Source organism: Triticum dicoccoides, chromosome 3A, assembly GCF_002162155.2.
Source record: "Triticum dicoccoides isolate Atlit2015 ecotype Zavitan chromosome 3A, WEW_v2.0, whole genome shotgun sequence".
NCBI lineage: Eukaryota > Viridiplantae > Streptophyta > Magnoliopsida > Poales > Poaceae > Triticum > Triticum dicoccoides.
Genome location: NC_041384.1, coordinates 763,487,814 through 763,494,502, shown reverse-complemented (window position 1 = coordinate 763,494,502; position 6,689 = coordinate 763,487,814).

The window sequence follows — 6,689 nt, the reverse complement described above, 5'->3', positions numbered from 1 at the left end:
GCATGAGTTGTAAGGTATGAAGTTAAGACTTAAAGCTCGACCACGTCAGAAGAAAGAGAAAGGACGAATGTCGTCCCCTATGCTTTTGTCATAGGCTCTATACGGTATGCCATGCTGAGTACCGCACCTGATGTGTGCCTTGCCACATGTCTGGCAAGAGGGTACAAAAGTGATCCAGGAGTGGATCACTAGACAGCGGTCAAAATTGTCCTTGGAGTAATAAGGACATGTTTCTCAATTATGGAGGTGATAAAGAGTTCGGCGTAAAGGGTTACATCGATGCAAACTTTAACACCTATCCGAATGACTCTGAGTAGCAAACCGGATACGTATAGTGGAACAACCATTTGGAATAGCTCCAAGTGGAGCATGGAAGCAGCATTTATAATATGACCTAGAGATTTGCAAAGTACATACGGATCTGATTGTTGCAGACCCGTTGACTAAAACCTCTCTCACAAGCAAAACATGATCAAACCCCAGAACTCATTGAGCCTTAATCACATGATGATGTGAACTAGTTTAGTGACACTAGTAAACTCTTTGGATGTTGGTCACATGGCGATGTGAACTAGATTACTGACTCTAGTGCAAGTGGGAGACTGTTGGAAATATGCCCTAGAGGCAATAATAAATTAGTTATTATTATATTTCCTTGTTCATGATAATCGTTTATTATCCATGCTAGAATTGTATTGATAGGAAACTCAGATACATGTGTGGATACATAGACAACACCATGTCCCTAGTAAGCCTCTAGTTGACTAGCTGGTTGATCAATAGATGGTTATGGTTTCCTGACCATGGACATTGGATGTCGTTGATAACGGGATCACATCATTAGGAGAATGATGTGATGGACAAGACCCAATCCTAAGCCTAGCACAAAGATCATGTAGTTCGTATGCTAAAGCTTTTCTAATGTCCAGTATCATTTCCTTAGACCATGAGATTGTGCAACTCCCGGATACCGTAGGAGTGCTTTGGGTGTGCCAAACGTCACAACGTAATTGGGTGGCTATAAAGGTACACTACAGGTATCTCCGAAAGTGTCTGTTGGGTTGGCACGAATCGAGACTGGGATTTGTCACTCCGTGTGATCGGAGAGGTATCTCTGGGCCCACTCAGTAGGACATCATCATAATGTGCACAAAGTGACCAAGGAGTTGATCACAGGATGATGTGTTACGGAACGAGTAAAGATACTTGCCAGTAACGAGATTGAACAAGGTATCGGGATACCGACGATCGAATCTCGGGCAAGTACAATACCGCTAGACAAAGGGAATTGTATACGGGATCGATCGAATCCTCGACGTCGTGGTTCATCCGATGAGATCATCGTGGAACATGTGGGAACCAACATGGGTATCCAGATCCCACTGTTGGTTATTAACCGGAGAACGTCTCGGTCATGTCTGCATGGTTCCCGAACCCGTAGGGTCTACACACTTAAGGTTCGATAACGCTAGGGTTATAAAGGAAGTTTGTATGTGGTTACCGAATGTTGTTCGGAGTCTCGGATGAGATCCCGGACGTCACGAGGAGTTCCAGAATGGTCCGGAGGTAAAGATTTATATATGGGAAGTCCTGTTTTGGTCACCGGAAAAGTTTCGGGTTTTATCGGTAACGTACCGGGACCACCGGGAGGGTCCCGGGGGTCCACCAAGTGGGGCCACCAGCCCCGGAGGCTTGCATGGGCCAAGAGTGGGAAGGGACCAGCCCCTGAGTGGGCTGGTGCGCCTCCCACAAGGCCCAAGGCGCAGCTAGGAGGAGAAGGGGGAAACCCTAGGCGCAGATGGGCCTAAGGCCCACCCTAGGGCGTGCCCCCCTCTCCCCCTCTTGGCCGCCCCCCCCCCTCCATCCCATCTAGGGCTGCCGCCCCCTAGGGGTGGGAACCCTAGAGGGGGCGCACCCTCCTCCCCTTCTCCTATAAATAGTGGGGGTTTTGGGCTTCCCAAGACACACGATTTGATCTCTCCCTGGCGCAGCCCTACCTCTCTCCTCCTCGTCTCTTGCGGTGCTTGGCGAAGCCCTGCCGGAGTACCACGCTCCTCCACCACCACCACGCCGTTGTGCTGCTGCTGGATGGAGTCTTCCTCAACCTCTCCCTCTCTCCTTGCTGGATCAAGGCATGGGAGACGTCACCGGGCTGTACGTGTGTTGAACGCGGAGGTGCCGTCCGTTCGGCACTAGGATCTCCGGTGATTTGGATCACGAGGAGTACGACTCCTTCAACCCCGTTCTCGTGAACGCTTCCACATAGCGATCTACAAGGGTATGTAGATGCACTCTCCTTCCCCTCATTGCTGGTTTCTCCATAGATAGATCTTGGTGACACGTAGGAAAATTTTGAATTTCTGCTACGTTCCCCAACATTATCTTACCCATACGTTGTTTGTTATACATAGTGCCATGGTTTGGTATCCGTCCCCGTCGGCCCTCGTCCGGGTTATGATTCGGATGTGGTATATTCTCTTTTAAAACTATTCATTGCATTTCGGGTTTATGAAAAATTATGCCCATCAAGTTGACATAGATATTTGTATGTAGGAGGTAGTTGAACCGAAAATTCCAACCGACCCTATTGTCGAGAGGTTAAATTTAGTTGAAAGAGAAAACGAGGATTTGAAGGAAAAATTGAAAAGAATTGAGGGGGAGAAGATGGAATTGGAGTTGCATGTTGCCGATGTCGTCGATGATCACAAGATTAAGATGGAGAAAATGCGCTTGAAGATTAGAAAGATTAGAAAATATGCCATTCATAGTGAGGCTTGGTATCATTATGTTGTTGGATCAATTGTTACCTTAGTTGCGATCTTGATCGCATTTGTTGTTGCATTTAAATTCTTTAGCTAGAGAGTTATTTGTTTGTTGCATTTAAGTGTTGTATGATATTTATGTATGAACTTTATGTATTGTATTAATTTGGTGTTTTCGGTGCTGTGTATTGAAGATGAGCCGGCAATGGATGTACGATGACCGATGCTCTCCCAAGTTCATTAATGGCGTGTGTACTTTTCTGCTTGCGGCTGAGGCAAACAAGCGGGCGGATGGTTTTATGCTTTGTCCATGTGCTGGCTGTAAGAATGGTCACAATTACTCTACGTCAAGAACCATTCACGTCCACCTGTTTGAGTCTGGTTTCATGCCCCACTATAATGTTTGGACCAAGCATGGAGAAAGAGGGGTTATGATGGAAGACAATGAAGAAGAAGAGGACGACGACAGCTATCCTGGCCATGGGTTCCCTGAATACGATGATACAACAATGAGGGAAGAAGCTAAGCCGGTAATGCGGGAAGAAGCTGAGTCGGCAATGCGGGAAGAAGCTGAAGAAGAGGCATCGGATGAGCCCGTTGATGATCTAGGTCGGGCCATTGCCGATGCAAAGATTAACTGTGCAAGTGATTTGGAGAAGAATAAGTTGCAACGCATATTAGAGGATCACAAAAAATTGTTGTTCCCGCATTGCGTAGGTGACAAGAAAAAGCTGGGCACCACACTGGAATTGCTACAATGGAAGGCAGAGAATGGTGTATCTGACAAGAGATTTGGAAAGTTGCTGGTAATGATAAAGAATATGCTTCCAAAGGACAACAAATTGCCCGAGAGTACGTACGAAGCAAAGAAGGTTGTCTGCCCTCTAGGGTTAGAGGTGCAGAAGATACATGCATGCCCTAATGATTGCATCCTCTACCGTAGTGAGTACGAGGATTTGAATGCTTGCCCGGTATGCGGTGCATTGCACTATAAGATCAGCCGCAATGAGCCTGGTGATGTCGAGGGCGAGCGCCCCAGGAAGAAGATTCCTGCCAAGGTGATGTGGTATGCTCCTATAATACCACGGTTGAAACATTTGTTCAAAACAAAGAGCATGCCAAGGCGATGCGATGGCACAGAGAAGGCCCTAAGAAAGACGGAAAGTTGAGAGTACCCGCTGACGGGTCGCAATGGAGAAAAATCTAAAGGAAGTACGGGAAGGAGTTTGCAGATGATGCAAAGAACGTATGGTTTGGTCTAAGCGCAGATGGCATTAATCCTTTTGGGGAGCAGAGCAGCAACCATAGCACCTGGCCTGTGACTCTATGTTTGTATAACCTTCCTCCTTGGTTGTGCATGAAGCGGAAGTTCATTATGATGCCAGTGCTCATCCAAGGCCCTAAGCAACCCGGCAACGACATTGATGTGTACCTAAGGACATTAGTTGAAGAACTCTTACAACTGTGGAATGGAACAGGTGTACGTGCGTGGGATGAGCACATGGGGGAAGAATTTGACCTAAAGGCGTTGTTGTTCGTGACCATCAATGATTGGCCTGCTCTCAGTAACCTTTCAGGACAGACAAACAAGGGATACCGCGCATGCACGCACTGTTTGGACGATACCGACAATATATATTTGGCTAATTGTAAGAAGAATGTGTACGTGGGACATCATCGATTTCTTCCGAGCAGGCATCCCGTAAGAAAGAAAGGCAAGCATTTCAAAGGTGAGGCGGATCACCGGACGAAGCCTCGCCACCGTACTAGTGCTGATGTACATGATATAGTCAAGGATTTGAAGGTGGTCTTTGGAAAGGGTCCTGGTGGACAACCTGTTCCGAATGACGCTGACGGACGCGCACCCATGTGGAATAAGAAATCTATATTTTGGGACCTGCCCTATTGGAAAGACCTAGAGGTACGCTCCGCAATCAACATGATGCACGTGACGAAGAATCTTTGTGTGACCCTGCTTGGCTTCTTGGGCGTGTATGGGAAGACAAAAGATACACCTGAGGCATGGGAGGACCAGCAACGTATGCACGAAAAAGACGGCGTACATCAGGGTCATGCAAGCTACGCTCTTACCAAAGAAGAGAAGGAAATCTTCTTTGAATGCCTGCTCAGTATTAAGGTATCGTCTGGCTTCTCATCGAATATAAAGGGAATAATAAACATGGCAGAGAAAAAGTTCCAGAACCTAAAGTCTCATGACTGTCACGTGATTATGACGCAACTGCTTCCGGTTGCATTGTGGGGGCTTCTACCGGAAAACGTTCGATTAGCCATTGTGAAGCTATGTGCATTCCTCAATGCAATCTCTCAGAAGGCAATCGATCCAGAAATCATACCAAGGTTAGAGAATGATTTGGTGCAATGTCTTGTCAGTTTCGAGTTGGTGTTCCCACCATCCTTCTTCAACACCATGACGCACGTCCTAGTTCACCTATGCGAAGAGATTAACGTTTTGGGTCCTGTATTTCTACACAATATGTTCCCCTTTGACAGGTTCATGGGAGTCTTAAAGAAATATGTTCATAACCGTGCTAGGCCAGAAGGAAGCATCTCCAAGGGCCATGAAAATGAGGAGGTCATTGAGTTTTGTATTGACTTTATTCCTGACCTTAAGACGATTGGTGTTCCTGAATCGCGGCATAAGGGCAGACTGGATGGAAAAGGCACGCTAGGAGGGGAACAAATAATATGTATGGACGGACATTCTCTCACTGAAGCACACTACACAGTTCTACAGAATTCCGCCTTGGTGGCTCCGTATATGGATGAACACAAGAATTTGCTACGCTCCAAACACCCGGAGCGGTCTGATGACTGGATTACACGTGAACAAACCAGGAGTTCCGCCAGCTGGTTGCAGACACGTACCATGCATGACGCCTCTATTGAATATGACATGTACTTGTTGTCCTAGTTACCATCTTCGAATATAATGACTTTCAAAGTGTACGAGATAAATGGTAATACATTTTACACGATCACCCAAGATAAGAAGAGCACCAACCAAAACAGTGGTGTCCGCTTTGATGCAGAAACCAAGACGGGAAAGGAAACATATTATGGTTTTATACAGGACATATGGGAACTTGACTATCGACGTGGTTTGAAGGTCCCTTTGTTTCGGTGCAAATGGGTCAATATGACACGAGGCGGGGTAACGGAAGACCCGCAGTACGGAATGACAACAGTGGATCTCAACAATCTTGTGTATGCAGATGAACCATTCATCCTAGCCAATGATGTGGCATAGGTTTTCTATGTGAAGGACATGTCTACCAAGCCGAGAAAAAGAAAAGATAAGGAAGCGAATGCATCGTACGATGAGTCAAAGCGGCACATAGTTCTTTCTAGGAAGAGAAACATCGTGGGAGTGGATGACAAGACAGACATGTCAGGAGATTATGAAAAGTTTGATGAAATTGCTCCATTCACAGTGAATATTGATCCGAGCATCCAGTTAAATGATGAAGATTTTCCATGGCTACGGCGCAAAGGGACACACGCGAAAAAAAAGTTTCGCACCCAAAGATCTGGGATGTGATCGGCTTCACTATCATCACTTTCTTCTGTGTTTCACACCCAGGAGGGAATCTCTGTAATAGTTAGGGTAGCTAGTTATGTGTTTTGGCATTTGAAACGTGAAGAAATTTTATGTGCAAGCAAATTCTTTCATGCATTTACTGATTTTTTTCAGCTAAATGACCCTGAAATTGAAAAGCATTTCAAATGAACTCAGAAAAGGTTGAAAGTTGGCATGGTATCATAATTTCACCCACATAGCATGTGCAAAAAAGTAGAGAGGGTTACCGCAAAAACTGGATGCACTTCGTGTACAAAATGGACAATCTCTTTCGAAGTATCAGGGTTTCGGACGAAAACTCATCCGTTACAAAGGCATTTCATTTTTTA